General features: G+C 45.9%; 1 long non-coding RNA gene across 2 annotated transcripts in view; it reads right to left on the reverse strand.

The window, feature by feature from the left end:
* LOC140697692 (uncharacterized) overlaps nucleotides 1–24,177 on the reverse strand; it is a 157,234-nt gene that overhangs the window by 14,611 nt on the left and 118,446 nt on the right. Inside the window, exons 2-4 of one of the 2 annotated variants that reach the window (XR_012074918.1) lie at nucleotides 14,295–14,710; nucleotides 13,555–13,911; nucleotides 13,072–13,334 (exon numbers count right to left, since the gene is read on the reverse strand). This is a non-coding gene — a long non-coding RNA (uncharacterized lncRNA). Of the gene's footprint in view, nucleotides 1–13,071; nucleotides 13,335–13,554; nucleotides 13,912–14,294; nucleotides 14,711–24,177 lie in introns of those variants that run through there. The other variant, XR_012074919.1, reaches the window with a different exon arrangement.

Here is a 24,177-nt window from a genome sequence, read left to right on the forward strand (position 1 = left end):
TTCTCACTACACCAAACCTCAGTAAGTGGTAGTTTCTTAAAGGATTAGTTGCATTGTGGAATCTGAAACCATATCAATGAACTTTTCAGCCTGTGAAGTAAAAATCCGTTGGCCTGTCTTATGTCTTACACTTAGAATGCTTGATTTTGTAACACCACACAATGGTCAGCTGGGAAGTACTGGCTCACTGAGGCAGGCACATCTTCCAGATATTGGCATGTTTGTTTCTAGCCAACCAATCTGCTAGAAAAGCTTTTAAGCATTGGGAAATCGCCAAGCTCACAGTGTAGATACTAGTTTTCCAAAATTCTAATGTTTGCTTGAAAGCTCAAGTTTTATAATTGGCAACAAATACCACCAGTTTTTCAAGTAATGACAGGCAGGTTCACTTTGTTCATTTTCAAAAAAAAAAGGGGGGGGCTGTTGAATACCCAAGCTTCATAATTGTAGTTTGTCTGACAGTCCTTGTTTCAAGAAAAAATGGTCTTCCATGAAAAGAATGGCTAGTTCAGCCTACAACTCAAACAATTACAACATTCCTCAAGGTAACCATTGTACTTCAGATACACTTCCCATATCATCACAGACTATTTCAAAAGACTGTATTCAAGGGTGGAGATTTAATAAAATTAATCATTTTTGCTGTTTTATCAGGGACATTCTTAAGTGAAGCTGGTGGCTTATTGAGCATGTGCAGTGATGAAGTAGGCTAACCTACTGTTACAGTGTCCCTGCCTTGATGGGTGCTAAGTCTCCAACAGTTTTACGCCTATGACTTTTGCACCATCAATGTCAACGTCAACACAGTGAGAAAGGCAGTAATATCTCAGTATCATTAAGAGAAGAGTTTGACTTGGCCGACTCCTTGAACCGATCCCAGAAACTCCCACGGACCCACGAGCTGCACTTTGAGAACCACTATGCTGAGGGATTACAGGCTTCCGGTGGTAAGCAGTGGACAGTTGGGACCCGCTGAGGATCTTTGGCTGGACACGCTCTCTTCTGGACGCTCAGAGCATCTGGGCTTCTTACTGCACTTACTGCACTGTTCTGTGGAGTGTTAGGTGTCTGTCTCCCCAGGATGAGTCACATCACACTGGCCTGTGCCTCCAAGCCCAGAGCCCCCTCGCTGGAACTCAGCAACCACTGCTGAATGAATACCATGAGGGTGACTCTGACAGCATGGTGACACTAGGGAGGCTCAGGACCAGCAGGTGGCTTGAGTCATCCTCTTGCCTATAGGTGTTTGGCCCATTTAGAAAAATGGGAGCCCACTCCTCTTAAAAGATATCCAAGGAAGATTTGACTGTACCTTCTTTTAACCCCTCACTTTCCAACCTGTTTCATGACCATCTGCTACCAGCCAGCAGTGTACTAAGTACAGACTATATGCCTTGTTTTTCTGGAGAAGAGATTTATGTGAATATAAAATTTGCTTTTAATATCACATCCAAAAGAATTAGCTAGTGTAGAACCTTAGTTTTATTGGACTTGGTTATTGTAACATAATAAAATTGTACTGACAATGTTAAAAATTCTTTACTATGTATTTTTTCATCTCTCTTTATTGACTTTTGGTAGCTATTTAGCAGGGCAAGGTAGACACATGGTTATAATAATGTGCTTTTCTTTTTTTTTTAACTATTCACTTAACTGTGGAGAAACATGGTGTAACTTTCCGTTTCCAGATAAACTAGCTGTGGGGATCTGTTTTTTTCCAAGATATGGCTGACAATTTTGTTAAGTTCAGTTTTGACTCAATAAAATCTAAAGGCTCTGAAAAATCAGTCTGAGAAAAGATACCACATTTTGGCAAATCATGTGATAAAATCTTTATGAATCTCTCTTCTCTGATTATGAAGTCATCTTTCATTCAGTTCAATAAAACATTTAATTTTGTCTGTATCTTCAGAGGCAGAAATTCACAGGTCAGCTTGTTCACAGAAAACATTTAGTAAATGGAAGTATATGACCTTTCTAATCATTTCAGGTCAATTAAACTTGTGTAAAAAATCTATTTTATCTTTCCTCATGAAATTTTTGGGACAAAGATTTAAATCTGGGGTAATATGTCTGTATAAACCTTCTGAGTGTCTTCCACATTAAAAAAAAAAAGTCTCTTTAGGAAACTCAAATGTACTACCAACATTAAGGACCCTTATTTTACATACTTTCTAGGATGAATAAGTTTTTTTTTTTAAACAAAGTCAACTTGCAAGGGATTGGCAGACACTGTGAAGGGAGACCTCTGGATCTGGGTCAGAACTGGCTGCAAGTGGAAATGTCCCACACCCACACTTACCCTGGGGACTTAATGCACTCTCGGGGCCAGGAGCAACTCAGGGCTGTATGGAATTATTCTTTAACAGTGGCACAAATCTCTACCTTATGCCATAGGGTGTGATTTTTTTTGTGCGGCCCATTGTGGCCCTTGGGGAAGGGCTTCCACTTGGCCATCCCAACTCTGAGAACTCTTAACTCACAGTCCAAGGGTCTAATGTGTAGGTTACTCCAACTGCCACGTATATCTGGGAACTGAACAAGGGATTGTGGCGTTCTATTGGGGTGTCCTCAGCGTCCTGCTCCTTCCTTCTTTCGCCAGTTATTAAGCAGCACTCTTGGTGGTAGCCCATTTTCCCCCAGGGACATGATGCTCTACAAATCGTCTTCACCGGGTAGGCTGAGCTCCTTGGCTGCTTGTCCCGATTTCTGCTCATCACAGCACTTGTAGCCTCCTGGCTCTGACAGGCAAGTGCTGCCACCTGACCTCTACAGCTTTAGGTCTACCCCTGTGGTTATCAACAGGCTCAGCTCTGTAGCCATCTTTCTGTCCACACTGAGTCCTGGCAGGCAGAGGAGGCATCAACACAGAACTTCCTAATGTTGCCAGTGTCCCTCTCACCAGTGCATTCCTGATGGCCTTGCTGAAGGATATGTCTTCTGGTCTCACATGATAAATCCACACCAGCATTCCCACTTCCCTCAGCCTCTTCATTGCTTCCTCTAACAACTCCAGGACAGTTCAAGCATTTCCACTGTGCTCAACATGGACCATCACTTTCCCTGGGCTTCTAGGAGCCACCCTACCAGTAACAGTCTCATCCTATAGGGTATTGCCAGGGTATTAAATCCCGTACCTCAGCAGTATCCCCAAGTCAATGTATGCTTGTTTCCCTAGTCTTACATTCCAGCCTCTTGATCAAGCTTCTCAACAGAGGCAAAAGCCCTTGCAAATGTGATGATTTAGGCATCAAAATCCAACCACAGGGCACTCTCCTGGCTCCTGCCACACATGCACACTACTTATCACAGCTCCTTTGGTGTACAGTCCCTTCACGTCCCTTACCTGCCGGGCACATCCCCAGCCAGATTATGCTGGAATTAAACCCTAGTTGTAGGCCTGGTGACCAGGCCAGAAACTGTAGGGGCAGCCCATGAGGGGTTACTTGTTGTCTCGTTGGAGAGAAGCCTCTGCAGCACCTGGAGCGTGGGGAAGTGCCAGCTCTCACTAGGGAGAGTAAGTACTGCAAGCCCTGTGAGTTCAGGGAGTCTGCAGAGCTGACATCTGCAGAGGCGTCTGCCCAGGCGTCCCTAACCTACAGTCCAGGGCCCTAGATTTTCTCAGTGGGGGTTCCAACCTTAGTACACCAGACATGCCTTGGCTGAGCATGTAAGCATTTCTGGATCTCTGTGACTCAACTCTCCAGTCCTCAGAGGCTGCTCAGCTGTGTCTACTCTTCATAGCAGAAGAGAAAGTCCTCTTGCTAGCTGCCCAAGGGGACCTCTGGTGCTCACATTTAGCTTTTAACTTCTTGTTAATGGCCTTCAGTTTCTCATTATCCCTCTACGAAGCATCAGTACAACTTAGCAGTAACCAACTAGCCCCACCAGCCTCCCTGTCCTTGCACTGTTCCAACCATGTCTTTCAAATGCCTCCGTCATCACATCTGCAAGGGCACTTGCCTCTACCAGGACCTTTCCCATGTCCCCATCAATGAGATCTTTAGCAATTGTGTACTGCTCAGGTGTATGGGGCACAGTGTCCTCTTGGCCTGCCATGAAATGCATGAATATGTCTGGATGACTATTTTCTTGGGTTGCTGGATAAAATGCAGAATACCCAGTTAAATTTGAATTTCAGATTAACAATGAGGTTTGTTTTTTAAACATGTGTTCCCTGCAATATTGGAGATATACTTGTGTTAAAAAATTAACCTAAAATTCAAATATAACTAGATATCTTGTATTTTTATTTGCTAAATATGGCAACTCTGCTCCTTGGTACCACTTGTGTTGGTTCAGTTTCTCCAAGAAGCAGAAGACATGTACTGGGGACATGTCTGTAAAAGATAAAGAAGAGGAGCCCAGAGAAGTCTCTGGCACCTGTAGAGAAGAGGGGACATGGGAGGAGGATTGGGTAGGAAGAGTCTCAGACTCCCACACAGTTCAAGGAAATTTTGGCCAGTCTACTGGGGAGTCCTCAAGCCAAAGTTACCCTTTAGAGGGGTCCTGCCTCATTCTCCAGCCTTGCTCAGTATTGTCTAGGAGCAGCTTTCAGGAATGTGGCCTCAGCACAAATGCAGGGGGTGGACCCAGAGGGGCAGCAGCTGAAGCTGTCAATCACTTATGTTCCCCATAGCAAGAGAGCTGAATATCGCATTTTCTCAGTGATCACAGCACCAGATGGGTCACTCTGTTAATTCAGGTCCTTTAGGAAGCAGATGTTGAGTTAGGAATGTGAAAGGTTCGAGGTATCAGAGGCCAAGTCTGTGAAAGATAAAGAAGAGACAAGGCAAACAGGGGAAGGTATAGCCCAGTGGCAGAGCATGCATAAGGTCCTGGGTTCAATCCCCAGTACCTCCATTAGAATAAATAAATAAGCAAACCTAATTACCTCCCTACCCCCAAAAAATAATTTAAAAGAGAGAGAGAGAGAGAAAGAGAGAGAGAAGGCAAGACTGTGCAGTAAAAGTCTTCAGATTGCAATGCTGATGCTGATACGACCCCTGTAAAAAGAGAGGAGGAAGGAAGCCAGATTTGGCTGAGAGAGACTCAGACTGTGATGCAGGTACGACAAAGTTCTGTCCAGCCTGATGGGGAGCTCCAGAGAAAGCCTGCCCATCAGAGGAGCCCCTCACTGAGCAGAAACGATTAGCCCTTGGCACCCTCACTATGCCCAGCCATTGGCCTGGGGCTGTCCGCCAGGGGCGTGGCGTCAGCCCCTCCGCGGCGCGGGCAGCTGCAGCTGGGTGTCAGCCTGCCGCTCTCCTCACAACTGAATGGCAATGTTCTTTCTTGAAGGTAGATCTGAATGCTGTCCCTCCCTGGCTACCAGTCACCAGTAGACAGAGTTCTGCACTATTTATTAAGTCTCCATGACCGTGCTGCTGCAGGGACTACAACAGTGAATACGACCTAAGAACACCCCTGCCCACAGGACCTACCGTTTGGCTGAGCCGCGAAGAAAGCCGTAAACAATTCTACCTAAGCGCGGGGTGGTAGCAGTGCTGGTGTGCTCTAATTCTAGGGTATTGTATTGTTGGTCCAGGCTCAGCTATTAGGTTGCTGAGACTCTCAAGAGACATGGTCACCTCCAGCTGAGACAGTATAGCATAGAGTCTAAGTTACAAGATTTAGAATCAGAGAATCTTGGTTCAAGTCCCTGGTCTAGCATTTAGCAAAAAGGGACTTTGAACAATGTTCAACCTCTGTGAGCCTCATTTTCTGTTCCTATTAAAGAGGTAGGATGTGACTTTTAGAACCTCATTTAGATTACCATAGGATTACATGAGGCATTTTATGTAGAGTTTAGAAGACTGCCTGGCCCATAGCGAGCCCCCCCCCCCTTTTTTTTAATGCTAGTATTCCTACTAAAAACTCATTTGAGATTCCTCAACTGGGGAAAAGTTGCCAGACGTTTGAGACATCTGCAAAGATTAGTCAATCCTCTCTGTCTCAGCACCTAGTCCTGCTCTGGTTTGGAGTAAAAGACTAGAAGCAGCACAGTGGGAGGTGGTGAGAGGCCAAGGAGAGCTACTGATCTCAAAAAAGGTTCTGACCACATTGTTAACAAGCAAGGTGGCTGAGAGGCAGTTTTCAGAGAGGAGGGATCCTGCCTTAGACACGTGGTCCTGGGGTGTCACTAGACTTCTGCTAATTGGCAGTGCCCATGAAGCAATGTACCCTACTCCTGGGATACGCATCCAAGAAAAGCAGGGTCTAGAATGGTCCTGTCAACCATGCAAGAGGCCCAAGATCCTTTCTGGACTATAAAATATTTGCTAAAAGAAGGCTACATGGCTGCTAAGACTGGTATTTGGGGGAAATGTCATGAGCTCAGAGGGCAGCCTGCCCTGGAAGAGAGGGCAACCTGCCTCTGTAGGCAGGACATGATTGGGCGGCCTTACCCATCAGCATGGAGCAAAATGGAGCTTTTTATTCATTGTAATTCCAAAGTGGCAAATTCTTCCTAGAAAAAGCATCAGGGAAAGACATCACATGGTGGGGAAGATCACATGTTGGGGGCCGGGTGTGTGTGAGCAGTGAGGCCTGGTGGGTGTGCAGACATGGGAGCATGATGGTAGAGAAGCCTACACTAGGGGAGGGAGTGGAGAGAGAAGGGAGCATGAGATTGAGCGTGAGAGGAAAGTATAAAAGCATGGTCAAGAGCTGGGCTTCAGGAGGGATTCGACTGGATTTTAAGTATGAGTGTGTATTTTTTTTACATAAATGTATTTTACATAAATATATCTAGCATATTGTTTTTTTAATGTGACATTATACTGAGACTGGTCCCAGAAGTGGCCACATTGTATCTGGGTTACACACGTGTCCCTGGAAGCTGCCACAGTGATGGGCTAATTGTGTTGTGAAGCCAAGGAGTAGGGAGTTTCCCTTGGGGGGTCTCATAACCTAGGACTGAATGCAAATGCTGAAGGTCTGAAGCCTGAGGACTGTTTCTGGTCTCATGATGCCAGTGGGGCAGCAGTGTCCCCATCCTCTTTCACAGCACTGTGAAGCCCAGCAGAGGCTGCTTCTCTGGCCAGACAGGCAGCACCTTCCAGAATTCAGAAAGTAGTGATGCTCAGGTGGCTGGAATGGGCCATCCAGAGCAAAGTGACCTTGAGATTTTCTGTCAACTGAAAGCATGTAGATACGCAAAGGTAAATGTTTTCCAGACTTTAGGATGCAGTCTGTCCCTTGGGCCCTTTCCACCAAGGGCTGCACTGCTGAGAAGTGAGGAAGAGGTGATTGGAAGGGGTGCGGCCCTAACCTCAGCTCAGCCAACAAGGATTCCAACTCCTGGGGACAGCGTGTGCATATGAAGGAAGAAAGGGCTTCTCTTTACTGGGGGAGGGCAGGGCCACCCGGAGCAGAGTAATGGGAGGCCAGCAGGACCATGATGCTTACAGTGGCAAGTGACGCTGAGAGTCACGTACACCAGTGAGGGGAACAGAAATGCCAAACCAGGCATACTTCATTTAACACTTCAAAGAGACAAGTTCATTTTTATTTTAAAAAGTCACTCTGTTAAGGTTGCAGACAAGCTCATCTGGTGCCCAGAAAAACCCTCTATGTGAAAATCCTTAGGTTATTTTAAAGTTGTATCTTTAGCAACTGGAATCTGATTGAACTGGAGGCACACTGAGCTGCAGGCCTTGAAAGGCAATTTGAGGCCAGGCTCTGCCCTAGAAGGAGCAGGGAGATGGTGGCCGGCCCTTCTGAGCCATCTCCCTTGGGGCCTCCAAAGAGAGTGGAATCAGGGCTCTTGATTGCTCTGGTTTTGACTCTCAAATTTAATACCTGTCACCTCCATGGGTTTTTAATAAAACCTGATTACAAGGCAGTTACTTTATATGTAACAGTGCACAGAGGTCCATTTCAAGTTAAAAAGTGTCTACATAGTTGAAAAACAAGTGTGCATTCCTCAACAGGAGAAAGCTTTCTGATTGAACTCCCAGGGCCAATAGTGTCAGCTGTTCCTTTATTTGGGAACTATGTTCACGAAATAGCACACCAAAACCTATAATGGGGCGAGCATTTCCCATGGAGGCTGTACAGAAGGGCTTCCTTCCATGGTTAGAGAGCAACACTCTTTCGGGTCCACACAGAATGGGGGATTCTGCCTAGCCTCGGGGTGGGGATTGTAGGCAAAAAGCACAAAGAACTCTGCAGAGTGGGAGCCCTGGTGCCCACGCCTGTCTGCTGGGGGCCCCAGCACATGGGAGGGAGCCAATTAGACAACCCGGAGCTTTAAGTAATTCCTCAGCCTTAGCAGTGAAGTGTTAATCTTGACACTTCCAGAGATGAGCACTCCCAGGTGCTTTCTGAGCCAAGGCTTCTTTTTGGCCATGACCCTTGCCATTCTTACCACGCAACCACTAGCCTTCCGTATCACTTTTTCTGTCTTAAGCGGTCCCTGCCCTCCTCCTCCAGTTGAACCCCCCAAAGACTGTGAAAGGATGGCTGCCTAATTAATATGAAGGTGTTCATTTATTCCTTGGCTTAAGCACACATCCAGCAAATTTTTTTGTGCATCTGCTATGGACTAGACTGGGTGGGAGCATAGAGACTATAGAATTAGGGACCAGGTCTCCCCAAGTATGTCTGCCAGTTCCCAAAAGGAAGAGGCCATATGCCAAAGTAGGACCATAATAAGATTCGACTCGATCACCTGCTCCATCTCAGCTCTTTGCTAGAGACTGAGAATACACTGGCAGGCAGAGCATCGCTCCTTTCCTCAAGGAGTTGACCATCTGTAGAGAAGAGAGGCAAGAAAAAGGCACTTTGGACCCATAATGGTAAGGATATTTGGTAAGTACGGGGCATCAGGGGAGAGCACACAGACTGCTGCCAGAGAATAGGTTCTTGCCTCTGGCAGGAAAGAATTTAAGAGTGAGGCATAGGAAAGTGAAAGCAAGTTTATATAGAGAGACACACATTCCATTGACAGTGAGATCTGTCTCACTCAGAAGGGAGAGAGGCTTAGGAGAAATACATTCCATGGGCAGAATGCGGGCCATCTCAAAAGGTGAGAGGGAGAGAGACCGAGAGTTGTACGGGTGTTTAGTTTAAAGTAAAAGTAGTTACACACTCCATAGACAGAGTGTGGGCCATCTCAGAAGGCAACAGAGAGCAGCCATGAGATGCAGGGTTGTTAATTTCCACAGGTTTGGTAATTTCATATGCCAATGAGTAGGAGGATTATTCCAATTATTTTGGTGGAGAGGTGGAGTTTCAAGAATTGGGTCCCCTAACCCACTTCAGCCTAGGAACTGTCATGTTGTCTATGGCTGTGCCATGGGGCTCAAGGTCTAGTGGAAGTTGAATCTTCTGCCATCTTGGTTCTAACCAGTTTGTCCTGTCCTCAACTGCTGTGTCATTCCTTCAGTGGTTGCACCCTGCCCCCTTCCCTCCTGTCTCAAGATGGGCACCCAGGCCGGCAGGACTTTGCTGAGTAGGTAGACACAAGACTGAAAACAAGGCTTCCTGTGGACACATTATCTGTTGGTTCTCCACTGTGTGCAGGAATCCCTTCACCAACGTGCTACTAATTTTTAATCAGTGTGTACAACTCATTCAATGCTCACTGAGTCTTCGTACAGCAGGGCTGTTTTCAGACTGAAGGGGAGCTTGGCTGGTTGGGCAGTGTGATGGGGAGCAGGTACCATCACTGCAGGTAAGAGGTGAGGAGTGAAGCTCAGTCAAGTACCCCTGAAGGAGAGGACTCCCAAATACTGGGCCGTAGGAGAACCTGGCCCCAGAGCACTTGAGCGGTGGCTCGGGCAGCAACCACTCCGCTCAAACAGCCAGGCTGAGCTGAAAGCAGTGAGGGGAATAGGACGATTGCTGTGCTATGCTGCGGTAAGTTTTGTCTTGCAAAGATTGTTGACTGGTTTTGTGTTGTTCTCGCTTTTTGACACCTTCATGTATATCACCAAACAATTTGGTATTAGAAAGAATGCTGTGATCACTCCACACAAAAGAGCTTTATAGTCTGACCTCAGAGGAGCAAAGGGGTCACATTTTCCGCTTCCAACATGGATAATAACACACAGTCCAGTCTGAACCCAGACTCAGAGAGGGTAAAGCTCACCTGTGAAAGGGTTTAATCAAACACTCCCTTTTGCCATAAATGACTCAGCCATTTCTCTACACATTTTTTGAAAAATTGTTTTCACTATGAGACTTTGACTTTACTCCCACATTCTGAAGAAAGGGCAGAGGAGGTATTAACAGTTTGTGGCACTGCAGGCAACATATTAGCCACAAAAGCTTTCAAGGTGGGAGACCTGTGCAAACAACCTGGGACCGCAGCCTCCCTGCAGGTTGGCCACCTGAGGAGGGAGGCGGTTCCTTGCCAGCAGGGGCTCTGATGTTCCTACACTCCTGGTGCTCAGCGGTGGCATTTAGCAGTGACCTCACAGGCTGGAGTGCTATGAAGACTCTACTCTTTGGGGATCCAGACACTGAATCTGAAAAAAGCACCACTCACTCTGCATCAAGCCAGGCCAAATGCCCCTGGAGCAGGCTTCTCCTCCGCTCCCACGAAAGGTCTAATCTGAAGTGAGGAGCTGTTGTAGGGACTCTGGGGTGCCAGGAGGCCAGTGAGTGGAATGGACTCTCAGAGCTGGAGAGGCAGTTTAGAGCCATAAAGGGCCTTAGGAAATTGCTTTTCCCTCTTCAGATGCTCTTAAAGGACTACTTACGTGTCTCTACCATCAAGTCCAGCTTTATCTTAAGTCACTCTCCTCAAGTCAACCCTGCCCAGCGACAGACAGCAACTCTGCTGCCGAGCCCTGTTTTGCACAGGGTTGTCCCTGCAGAACACAGGCAGACAAGTTCAAGTGCAAGTTTGATTGACAGGGCTTTACATATGTTCTCACTTTAACTCTCACAACAAGTCTGTGAATACGTGTTATTTTTCCATGTGGTGGGAGAATCTTTAGGGAGAGTAACCTTTCCCCCTGACAGTTCACCCCTTTCCTCCCCCTCTCCTCTCACAGCCAGGCCATTTAGGGGCCACAGCTGTTACAAAGGAAATGACAGGAGCATTTCTTTGTTGGTTTCCGTGAGCCAGTGACAGGGAAGAAAGGGGAGGACTATTGGAATTGCCAAAATGTTTGATGATTTAAAAAAAAGAGGGATTCGCTTTTCGTATCCCCCCTCCCCTTGCTGGTCCCAACACACACACACACACACACACACACGGAAAAATGGTGGAGAAACAAGAATAGACTTTGGATGGTCCTAGAGAGAGGGGCTGTAGTAGGTTATAGTTTCCAAAGATGTCCCCCACAACAGTGTCGCCCATACCACATGCTCTCCTTATGACGTGATTGTGACAGTCTTCCCAAAGCGTAGTGGGGTCGTGTCCCCTCCCTTTGAGTCTGGACAGGATGGAGACTCCAGATCTCTAGGCATTGTCTGATCTCTGTCTGATCTCTGGGCCCTGCAGAGTCCCACCACCACTTCTAGTCCAATTTTTTTTTTCCCAGCTACCTCTGCTCTATTCCAGGAACAACCCTCAGTTAGGAGGAAGGTTGAAGGTTCTTCCTGAGTCTTTTCCACCTTGATTGTTTTCAGCTCAAAGTCATCCATGTGCCAAAGTGACACATTTAGGGGTGGCAATATTGCTCCCCTATAATCTTCAAGCTTAATTCTCTAAATCTTTTATTTGAAAATTATCTTGTGGCTACCTCTGGTCAGAGGAATTGAATCTAATCTGTTTCGAGATGAACTTGGTGAGCTTTTCTAGTTCTGTCTGGGACAAAGCTGAGGGGAGTGTTTTATTCAGTTGTAGCCATTAACAAGAGAAAACAAAGCAAAACAGCCAGAGTAGAAGGTAACACAGAAAGCTGGTGTTTGATTCTGACATCAGACAGCTCTCTGGGCATTCAAAACTGTATGCAACGACTTTCCAACTCTGACTTCACTGGGGGAAAACATTTCAAATGTTTTAAAGCATTGGATCAAATGAGGGAAGACTCCTTTAGAAAAAACTATGATAGTTAAAATGTCATTGCTTTCCCTGATTTCTATAATTAAAGTGCACCTCATTCTGGAGAGGATGATGAGTCTGAATGTTTTTCAATGAATGATGCAGCATGTGAACCAACAAATAAATACGTGGAATACGATGGTAACACACGATTACTGTGACCATTTTTCCTGAGGGCCTGAACTTCCCCTACTGAGCACATCACGTTTTCTAGACCCAGGGAAGTATTTCCGGGATGGGTGATCCAACCCCTGACCTCCCAGAAGGGTAGGGTGGGGAAATAAAAGGTATAAAATCATAGCTGGTTGGTGTGGTAGAAGAGAAAGTCAAGAGGGGGAGAGACGAGGTGGGGCCGGGTCTTGTGGAGAGTGGCCTAGAGCTGATATTCCTGGGAGCCATGACTTGTCACTAGATCACTTTTGCTCTGGACACCATAGTGGACACATTCCTGGGTGGGAGCAGGAACTATATACGCAGTGCAATTCTGCCACTCATGCAAGTGGGGTCTGAAAACTCAGGTTGTCCAAGTGTAACCGAGCAGGACCCTGTGCAAGCTTCCTGGGGCAGACCCCTCCCCAGCTCCTCTGCTTCAGCTGCTCTGAAGTATCTGAATAACAGTATGACCATGAGTACATAGCCCCCAGACCTACTGGAGCCTGAGGATAATGTTAAGCCTGGTGACACCGCCCTGTTACCTCAACAATGACCCGAGAACTGTGCATGAGCTGATCACATGTGGTGGGACACCCCTCCCTCACCTGGCCTTTAAAAAGTCTTCCCAAAACCCGTCGGGGAATTCAGGTGTTATGAGCACTAGCGAGTGCTCCTTGCTGGACACCCTGAAATAAACGCTGCACTTTCCTTCAACACAGCACGGTGTTGGTAGATTAGCTTTACTGCGTGCAGGTGAGCAGAGCCAAGGGCTGGTTCCGTGACGTAAAAGCAGGGTGAATAGAACCCTTTTCAGTCTGTATTGTCACATAAAGCACAGAAATCAAGAAAGTTTCACACAACTGACTACAGAATGAACTTCAAGTCCCAAATAATCGAGGGCCTCTCCTCCCAAGACCTTCATGTCCCACCCAGGACCTTCCTGACTGTCCTCTCCTCCAGGAATAGGACTTGATTCCACCTTTGAGAACGGGGCTGCCCGGAGGAGGAGAATCAGTTACCTAAGGCCAAATTCCTGCCTTACCCGAGCTGGCGTTGCCATCAGGAGCAGGACTGGGCGAGCTCACTGTGTGGGGGGTCGTCCCCTCCTCTCCTCTCCCAGGAACCCCCGCAGAGTGTGGAGCCTTTCTGGTGGTGGCACTGTGGTTGTTTTTCTGGTTGACTGTGTAGGGAAGCTGAATTTGCCACCTTGTCTCCCCTCCACCCCTGGCCCTCATAGTACAAATGGGGAAACTGAGACTGGAGATACCGGGTGACTCAGATCACATGATGAGGGTGTTTGAGAGCCCAGTCAGGACCCCCACCCCATGCATTTCCCTGTGCCCTCTTGTCCATGTTACAGATCACCAGACTGTGAACACGAGCGCGGGATTATTCCTTACCTTTCTGTTTCGAATCCAAGTTCGTGTGCCGGACGCACAGTGAGGCCAAGCTAACCGAGACGTCGGAGTTTGAAGCAGAGAAAAGTTTGCTGCAAGGGCCGAGCAAGGAAAACGAGCAGCACATACCCAAAAAGCCTAAACTCTCAGATGGTTTTCGAGGAAGGGTTTTTACAGGCAAAATTCAGGGGGCAGGGCTGCACGGGGTGTGACCTTCCTCTGATTGGCTGGTGGGGAGGTAACAGGGTCGTGTTCCGGAATCTCAGTCAGCCTCCTGGTTCCAATCTGGGGTCCACGTGCTTGTGCTCAGCCTGAGTACCATCTTTCACCTGGGTCAGGGCCTTAGTTCCTGCAGAAGATCTTAAAGATATATTGTTACGTATCTTCCTTGAGGAGGAACAGGACCCGCCCAATCGCTGCACTATTGTTTCTTAACTGTTCCTCCTTTATTTCTGGGTTCCCTCACTCCCCTGATTAGTAACTATTCCAATTGGCCCTTTGAAACTCAGGAAAGGTCTAGGAGGCTGAAGCTTTTTTCCTACAAACAAGAAACAGAGGACATGGAAAGGCTTTTGTACCCTTTAGGGCCCCACAGGGTCCTGCTCATTTTCAACCCCCCTTTCATTTGATTCTCCTCAGTCTTGAAGGGAACAGGTATTGGAATCATAAACTCAGCTGAGGAACTTGGTGTTAGGGGGACTCAGTGTCATCTCTCTGTATCTCCCTCAGCACCTCATACGTACCTGCTACATAGTAGGCGCTCCAGGGACGTGTGCAGAATGCGGGCATAGCCAGTGGTTGTTCTAGAAGTACAGCTGGAGGGGCAGGTGCCTGTGGCTGCAGGTCGCCTGTCCCCAGCAGGTGCGTGTGGCTGGCGGGCACCGAGTCGTGGCTGAGACACACAGGTTCTCTTCCGGCTGGTCTTCCAGCCACTGAAAAATTCTCACCTCCTAGGAGGTTCTGATTTAGCAGTTCACCCTTCACTTTCAGGAAAACTTTTCACCAAAGAAAATGGCTTCAATCTTTGAGATTAGCTGGATTTGCTATTCATTTATTCTTCAATTTCAGTGCTCCCTTCAAGAACTTCTTTTCCAAAAATGGTCAGTTAAGTAGTTTGATTTCCACTCTGTCCTGTTGCTTTAATGCATGTCTCTGTAACCTTAAAAAAACAAAAACAAAAACAAAAACAAAAACAAAACAAACAAAAAAACCCTTCTATCTCAACTAATGATGTCAGCTGCGCTCCCTCTGTGGGAGCTAGGTTTATTTAGGTCACAGAGGTACTTTTCCTCCCTACCCTGTTTAGCAATTTGTTTGCTGCCATTAAGAATAGTTTTGTGTTAAAATTTTTTATTTATCCAAGAGCAATGAGTGCTGGGAGGAGGAGGAGCCTGTGAAGACTCAGTGGCACCAGCCTGATCACACCATCCCAGATTCCTGCAAAGCCCTTTGCTGAGAGCAGAGAGGGCAGCACCCCCTCTCTGCTGCCCTGTGGGACATTCACCCGGCCAGGCCACTGGCCTCCTTGGCAAAACCAGAGAGTATCTGCTGTCCCAACCCTGGTAGCTGGGTGGGCACGTGAGAACCACCTGGGAGCCTGATAAAATACTACAAACCTGAACCCGCCCCAGGACTCTAACTGGTCAGGGGCTGGACCTGAGCACCAGCATTTCTGAGTTCCCCAGGGATTGCTTAAGGGCGGCCGGGGCTGGGAACTGGGGAGCTGGGTTAAAATCAGGCCTGAGTGAGTTGCCTGTAGCATCAAAACTTCTCACAAAGTTCTGAGTAGGACAGAAGGTTGGATAAATTGACCTCTAACCTGCAACGTCTCTGACTCTGCATGATGCTAGTTTGAGCCCAGGATATTCAGCGAGGGGGAAAAAGGGGCTTGATCCATACAGCTACTAACAGGCTCTCAGCCAGATGCTTTAAAAAAATAAAGTTAGAACTAAACCACTGCTTTGGAATAAACAACCTTGTCTCTGTGGGAGATTTAAAAAACAACAATAAAAACCCACCAGTTATGCTTTAAGACATTAGCAGTGATAAAAAAAAATACTTAAGAACAAAGAGTAGAATAGAAATTAGCGATCCTGACCTCAGTCTTTCTTACTTACAGTGTGACTTTCTGAAAAATTGCTCCACATCTTTGTCAAGCAACCTCACCTCTGGCCTCTTGATTTGCTCTGAAGATCAGCCAGTGAGGGCCTGGAGATATGGGGGGGCTAGGTTGTACCCTGTCCCGCCCCCTAGACCAGGAAAGAGGGTCCCATCCTGGGATCTGGCCTGAGCCCCACTGTGCTCCTCCCCATGGACCAAATTCATATGTTGAAATGATAATCCCCAACGTATTAGGAGGTAAGGCCTTTGGGAGGTAATTAATTGGTCATAAGAGAGACTTTGTGATAGGATTAGTGAGTGCTCTTATAAGAGACATGAAGGAGACGACCTGTCTTCACTGTGTGAAGACACAGCAAGAAGGTGGCCAGCTGTAAACTAGGAGGAGGGCCCTGGCACCTTGATCTTGGACTTCCAGCCTCCGTAAGTGTGAGTAATAAAGGTCTGTTGATCAAGTCATCCAGGCCATGGTATTCCGTTAGAGCAGCCCAAGCGGACTAAGACAGTGTCCCTGAGGCCTCAGTTGGCCCTGAGTGGGCCTCGTCCCCAGGCCATTGTCCCACAGCTGATTGCTGCACTGGCATTTGTCTCCTGGGGCCTGTAGGGTGGCTGAGCGTGGCTGTTTGCAGGGTATGGACAGATAGGCTGGGTGTCCACTTGTGTGGAAGGTGGAGCCAAGAATGGGACAACAAGAACGGGGTGTGCCACAGGCTGACCTCACTGTCCCACCACGTTCAGACAGAGCACTGAGATCCTCAGTTTGAACCTGGTCCTTTCAAGTCGTTACGAAGGTGCATTTTTCAAAACAGGAGGCCAGAACATACTTTACAGGAAGTTCATGTGCTTGATTTATAACTTCTAGAAAGTTAGACCTCTGGGGGTCCAGACTTTCTTTGTACCCCTGTGTGGAGGTTCAGAGTGTCATGCTGGGTGTACACGGTGCTGCATGTACAAGGCACACACACCAATGGTCTTCACATGCCGAGGGCCTTTCTGCATTTTTATGGTGTATTGTGAAGAACATGTGGATAGAGATCATTTCTATTTGCCAAGTGTTTCTATTCATCCCCATCAGATGTTTCACCACTTGACTTGCAGATGTATCGTGCTCTTAGTCGTGTGAAAAGCAGTCACTTTAGGGGCAGAGGCTGGTGATAAAACCCTGAAGGCAGTCTTCTGAGTAGTCGGAGGGAAGGTTAAAAAGTACATAATTTCTTCTTTAGTGGAAAAACAATTCCACAAGAACTTGCATCCTAGCTCACAGTCAGTCACTCTTCCTTTGAGTCCCGGCAGGTGCATATTTCATGGTCCTTGCAGAACTTTGTCTTGTTCCTGTCCCTTCTCCACTAGGTTTGGAACTCCGCGAAGGCAGGTACTGCACCTTCTTCCTCTTTAGGATTGCAGCACCATCCTCGACACTGTGTAGTGGGCAGCTTTCTACAACTTTTGTTCTTTACTCTGAGCAGTTCTATTCGTTATTAGCACTGTGGTATATTGCAACTGTATATAAAAATTAAACCATCAGAATTCTGTTAACTGCTATCAAAAGAGCAGATGACTTTTTAACATGAAGACTTATGTTAAAGGATGTAGGGAAATATTTTTTACATACGGCAGTTCTCTGACTAGATAAATCTTCCTTCGCACCTCTCATTATTCTCTTAGGTAAATTCCTAGAGATGATCTGCTGGGTCAAGGGGTATGCATGTATTAAAAGCTACTATTCAGACATACAAAACGACAACATAATGCCATTTGCAGCAACATGGATGCCCCTGGAGAATGTCATTCCGAGTGAAGTAAGTTAGAAAGTGAAAGAAGAATACCATATGAGATCGCTCATATGTGGAATCTAAAAACAAACAAACAAAAAGAAGACAAATGAACTTAGATACAAAACAGAAACAGACTCACAGACAGAATAGAAACTTGTGGTTGCCAGAGGGGATGAGGATGGGAAGGCACAGACTGAGAGTTCGAGATTTGTAGATACTGACAGGTATATATAGAATAGATAAACAAGTTTATACTGTATAGCACAGGGAAATATAGTCAAGATCTTGTAGTAGCTCACAGTGAAAAAGAATATGAAAATGAAGATGTGTATATTCATGTATGACTGAAAAATTGTGCTGTTCACCAGCAATTGACACAACATTGTAAACTGACTATAAATCAATTTCAAAAAGGAAAAAAAAGCTACTATTGGTTCACACGACCAAGCTGTGTAATTCAGCTCCCTCCGTCCTCCCAGGCTTGGGGACCTACATGGGGAGAGGCCCTGAGCTGCTCTTTCCTGCTTCCTCCTCCCTCTCACTCTGCTGTTTCCAGGTCCTCTGGTGCGGTGGGTAGGGAGGGGTGGAAGAGATAGAAGAGGGCAAAGTCTTAGTACCTGGTGGATCCTGTCTTGGTTTGTATGTCCTCTGGGTGTTGGGCCCCCAGATGCTCACTGTCTTGTAGACCATGTGGTAAGTTCCTCCAGAGTCTGTGGGATGCCTCCACTCAACAGGCACCCCATGTGGAAATGTGCTTCTATTGGACCGTGTCCTCCCACCTCAATTCCAGCCCCCAGTTCTTGCTGGTGGTCATCCCCTGGGCAGGGTGCCAGCAAAACAGCACAGCCTGGCCTCCTTCTACAGTACCCACTAGTCCACAGGCCACTCATGTCTCCTTATCAACACCAGATGACAGGGGTGGGGCAAGAGCAGGCTGCTCCTTCTCTTTACGGTGCCATCTCTAACCACTCCTCTTTTCCTGCTCAGTCAGTGCAGAACACAGACCAGCAATTGTACATTAAGCAGATGTTCAGGAGGTCAGATGCCTGTCTCACCTCAGGCATCTCTGCAATCCATCCCAACTCTACAGTCCATCCACTGGGGTGTGGGGACAAGGGAGCACTCTCCTCTGGGTCAGGAACTCCCTATCCAAAGGCTCCTCTCATTTCTGCATCTTGGACTTACAGAGACTTGCAGGGAGGCATGGAGGTTAGTAGGCATGGGATTAGCAGAAGCTGTGGTGATGGGTCTGGGAACCCTGCCTGTAGGATAAGGAGGTAGGTAGGGCCTCTGCACCTTAGCTCCGGCTTTTACCCCCAGTAATCAGACAATAGGAAATTCTCTTTCAGTGGTTAAATAACCACAATATAATCTCTATGAAGGAATAAAATGTAGCTGTGATTTTGTGATTTATAAGAAATACGTATTTGGTCATTCAGATAGATGATTAAAACACATTTCTCAAATATTTGGTCTTTGTCTACAATTCCTGGCTCACAGATCCACAAATTCTTGGAATTTCCTGGGTGATAAGAACAATGGGAACATCCTTTGTAATTGCTTCAGAGCCACAAAGGTGAAATGGGTGTCTTGTTATTTATAACAAGCCCCTTTCCACCACAACTGAGTTTATGTTCATGAGTCAACTTTTGGAAAGCACCTAAGGATGGGGGCTGGTTGCTGGGCAACCAACCATGAATAGAGGGTTGGAATTTTCAGTCCCCCCCCCTGATTCCTGGGATGGGGAATAGGGCTGGAGGTTGATCAATCACCAATAGCCAATGACTTAATCAATCATACCTTGTAATAAAGCCTCCGTAAAAATCCAAAAGGGCAGTGTTCGGAAAGCTTCCTGGTTGGAGAACCAGAACACTAACATGTGCCATTATGCCAGGCTTCAAATTTCGCAGGAACAGAAGCTCCTTTGCTTGGGACCTCACCGTATGTACCTCTTCATTTGGCTGTTGATTTGTATCCTTTAATATCTTTTGTAATCAATCTGTAATCTAGTGAGTAAACGGGTTTCCTGAATTCTGTGAGCTGCTCTAGAAAATTAATTGAACCCAAGGAGGGGCTCATGGGAACCTCTGATTTATAACAAGTTGGTCAGAAGTACAGGTGACAATCTGGACTTGTGACTGACCAGTGGAGGGTGGGCTGAGCCCTTGTAGGGAATCTGATGCCATTTCCAGGTAGATGGCGTCAGAACTGAGTTGACTATAGGACATCCATCTGCTGTCAAAGATTGTTTGTTGGCAGAGGGGGAACCTCCCATGCTCCCCCTACATCTACACATTGGAATTGGGACTTGGGTACAGAATCCTCTTAGTAGCCATTCAAAAATCTGAAGACTACTTAATGGGAAATATTTATTGAATGTATTTATTGATATATGTGTAATGGTTTTTCCTAAATGAAGAATTTAATCTCCAAAACCACATAATCCCATGTTTGTAAAATATATATTTCATATCTATAAATGCACAGAAAAAATCATTAGAAGAACACTACATCATTGTTTTCTCTGAAGGCTAGAATGACAATGATTTTCTTCACTGTGCTTTTTGGGGGATTTTTTCCATTTCTGTGAGCACAAGTTACTTATTTTGATAAATAAAAAAATTATTTCTGAAAAATACAATTAAATGTTAACCTTCCTCCTATCCACATCTCCCTACAAATGTTCTTTTTCCTTATTAACTTTCGAGTTTTCAGTACCAATGAAGCTGTTCTCCCTCAAAGCAAATGAAGGTGCAAAAATAAAAGCCACACGTGCTGGTGCTAAATTCTCAGCAGTCAGCAAGAGCACACACGTGCAGGACCTGCTTACACAGAGGCCAGTAGAGCTCAAATAAGGCAGCCTCACCAGCAAGTGTTTTAGGAAGACTGCCTGGAGCAGAAGTCTGCACCTGGGTGTACACTGGAACTCCCTGCAATGCTTTAAAAACAACTGATGATGGGGCAGCAGGAGCAAAACACTGGAGTGATTCCAATGTGCAGCCCAGGTTAAGAGCCCCTGCCCAAGGGTGTGAGTTTCACCTGCAAGTCCATCTGCCCCACTGTACAGGCACCTTCTCTGGGAGTTTCCTGGGTCTTTTCCTATTTCAATTATCTGAAAGTATTTGACTGCAAACGTAGTCCTCAAGATTATAACTAGAAGTAGGAGGCAGGAAGATAAAGATTTTAGGTTATAAACTGAACTGAATAATGTCCCCCAAAGATTCATGTCAAACTGGAATGTGGCTCTATTTGGAATAGGATCTTTGCAGATATAATCAAGTCAAATGAGTTCCTACTGGATGAGGATGAGCCCTAAAGCCGATGACGGATGCCCTTAAAAGGAGGGAGATTTGGAGATACAGAAACATACACAATGGGAAGAAGGCCATGTGAGGGCAGAGGCAGAAACTGGAGTGATAAACTATAAGCCAAGGAATGCCAAAGACAGCCAGCCACCACCAGGAGTTAGGAGAGTGGCATGGAATGGAGTCTTAGAACATCCAGAAGGAGCCAACTCTGCTGACACCCTGACACCCTGGACTTCTGGCCTCCTGACCTGTGAGAGAGTAAGCCTGGTGTTTTAAGACACCCAGTTTGTGGCGATTTGTTACAGCAGCCCTTGGAAACTCATACAGGCTGTCTCAGAAGTCTTCCACAGAGCAGACATATGATGGCACATTACATCTCCACAGCACAGCTCTTTCTGGACCTCAAAGGTCTCTTCTCTGCATACCCAGTTCTCTTTGTATGCATGGGGAAAAAAACCATCTTAGATAATTCATGTCAATTTTCTTTCAACCATGCATAGCACAGGAGCTATTTGGTTTGCAAGGTGGGAAAACCCCCCACTATACATTTTGTTCCATTGCTTCTCCTAGCTCAGTCAGGAGACTTTTCTTATTAGAGTCACTCACTTGGTAACTAATAAGAATTGCCAGCCTCTGAAAAGCAATTACTTCTAAGTGAAACAATCATTTCTGAGTCAGAAAATGCTGTACATAATGTAAGCAAGGCACCATGTGAGCAGGAGTTTGCTGTTTCTGCTTCAGTCTTGAAAAGCTGCTTTGATCAGGATTGTCTTTAACAGAGGATGGGAGGATGGTGAGGGAGGCCTTCAGTGGTCATCTATTTTCTGGTTTTCCGATGGGCGGCAACAACCCTGTCAGTTAAGTTCCATTCAATTGAATAAATAATTATTGCATGCCCTCTATGTTAGGGGATGGGGCTGCAAAGGGACCACTGCCCACAGGAGGGTGGACAAGTAACAGCCGATGAGAGCACAGGTGTGGTAAGCTGAAGAGGTGGCATGGAATGAAACACAGGAAACTGAACATAGATGCTTGTCTCTGCTCCCTCCTGAAACTCGCACTGAAATGAGAGTAAAGGAACAAAAATAAATGTGCATCAGCCCCAAAGGACACAGAGAACTGAGGAAGAGACCACATGAATAAGAAATGTCACTGAATTTGGTAGGATGGAAAGTAGAGGCAGGAGAGGAACAGAGAAATCTGACTACCGAGTGCCTGCAGAGGATGGGGAATCAGAGACGCTGAACCACGGGAGGTGGCGGTGCGCATGAGGGGAACAAGAGGTTTGACTGGAATCCTGTTTAAGGAGAAATTAGAACCCAGGTCACTCACCAGCTGGAGCAGCTACCCCTCTCCACCCAACTGGGAGGTTTATTGTTGGAGAGCAGGACCAAGAGGGGCTGCAGTCACAGCAGAGAGGGGCCCAGTGCTTTTCTGAGAGTGAACACCAACATCTGAACCATGGACTGGCCACCCTCTCCCTCTGTCTCCACTTCCAGGAGGCTGACCAGGTGTGCAGTCCTCAGGCAGGAGACGAGTAGATTCTCTCTGAAGAAAATGAATGGTCCCAAAGAGAAGATACATATAATGACAGATGGCATTTCTGTGGGGTGGAGGGGAAGGAAAGAAGAAATCCAAGTGCTCCTTGAATCATCCTGTCATCCTGGAGATCCCCACCCTAAAGTCCACACAGACATGGATGAGCCCCTCCCCTGGTGCACACACAGAGCTTCTCTCAACCTTTTAGTGTTGAGTACATAGCCTGAGTATCCTCAGATATTTGACGAATGCTTTTAACATGAAAAACAGAAATTACATTAGGTAAACAGCAAAAAGTGGACTCAGCAGAAAAAGAAAACAGGAAAACTAAAAACAAAACAAAAATCCTAATAGCCTTGGAGAGAAAGCATCTCCAAACCAAGAAGAGCTTGCTACTAAAAAGGAATGTTCTTCACAATAGCCAAGAAGTGGAAACAACCTAAATGTCCATAGACAAACAGATAAGGAAAAAGTGGTGTATACTACATGCAACGGAATATTTTTCAGTTTTAAAAGAGAAGGAAACCATGTCATTTGCTATAACATAAGTGAACCTTGAGGACATTATGCTAAATGATATAAGCCAGTCACAGAAGGACAAATACGGCATGATTCCACTTTTATGAGGTATCTAAAGTAGGCAAACTCGTTGAAGCAGAAAGGAGAATGGTGGTTGCAAGGGCCTGGAGGGAGGGGGAAGTGAGAAGAGTTGCTATTCAGTGTGTACTGAGTTTCAGTCATGCAAGATGAAAAGGCTGTAGAGATTTGTTGTACAATGCAGATGTGGTTAATAATATTGTACTGTACACTAAAATTGTTATGAGGATCGATTTCATGTTTCATGGGTTTTCTTTTTCCCATGATTAAAAAAAAAAAAAAAGCAAAACTCAGCTCTGGCCTATACCAGCTGTGTGACCTTAAGTTAGTTACTTCACCTCTCTGAAACTCCATTTCCTCATCATTATGAAGTGGGGCTAATAACTCCCTTACGAGAAGTTGAGAGGATTCATCTACATAATACATATAAAGCACTGAATCTAGCAGCAGAGGACCAAAGAGAGAGAGAGAGAAAAAAGAAATGTTGGGAGAATGATATAAAACTTAACAGCATTTAAAATATGATAGTGGAAATAGTTAATAAAGTAACTGATCATTAATTATATAGAAAATAGCATTCAGAGGAGTTTTGTAGTTCTGCTGAAGAATTTGTGATAATGATATAAAAAACTAAGCTGAAAAAAGGAAAAGCAAGTAGTATCTGAGAAAACAAAGAAATTATACAAGAAAGGAAATGAAATTGTATTATACTATTTGGGTTGGCAGTGAAGGACAATCTTGTGATCAAAATAATGTAAACTGAATATTCACTGAAAGCGTGGTATCAAAGTTGCAAGCAGCGAAGGTGATGGCAGGGTATCAGAATGCTAAATCCTCATAGTATTTACATCAATCACTAATGTAAAAGTTGATAAATCAGGAAAGAGTGCTATAAACATTACTAAGAATCACTGAGTGGACCCCCACCCCATAAGAAATAATTGGAAGATTTGAGAATGCTTTATTTTCTGAGGAACTAGGCTCAAGCTAGGAATTTAGGGAGAGCTGTAGACTAGCATTCCTATTACAAGCTTTGTAGTATCGTTTGACTTATAAAATTATGCAAATGTCTGACGTTGGTAAAAGAAATAAAGTTTAATAAAAGGAGGCAGTACTAAGGAGGGTGTGATTATTTGGAATGTGCTCACGTACTAGTCAGTTCAGGCTGCACAACAAAATACCGGGTGGCTTGAACAATTTATTTTCTCACAGCTCTGGAGGCTGGGAGTTGTAGATCAGGGCGCCAGCATGGTTGGGTTGTGGTGAGGCCTCTCTTCCACCCTTGTAGA

This window comes from Vicugna pacos, chromosome 8, assembly GCF_048564905.1.
Source record: "Vicugna pacos chromosome 8, VicPac4, whole genome shotgun sequence".
NCBI classification, from domain to species: Eukaryota; Metazoa; Chordata; class Mammalia; order Artiodactyla; family Camelidae; genus Vicugna; species Vicugna pacos.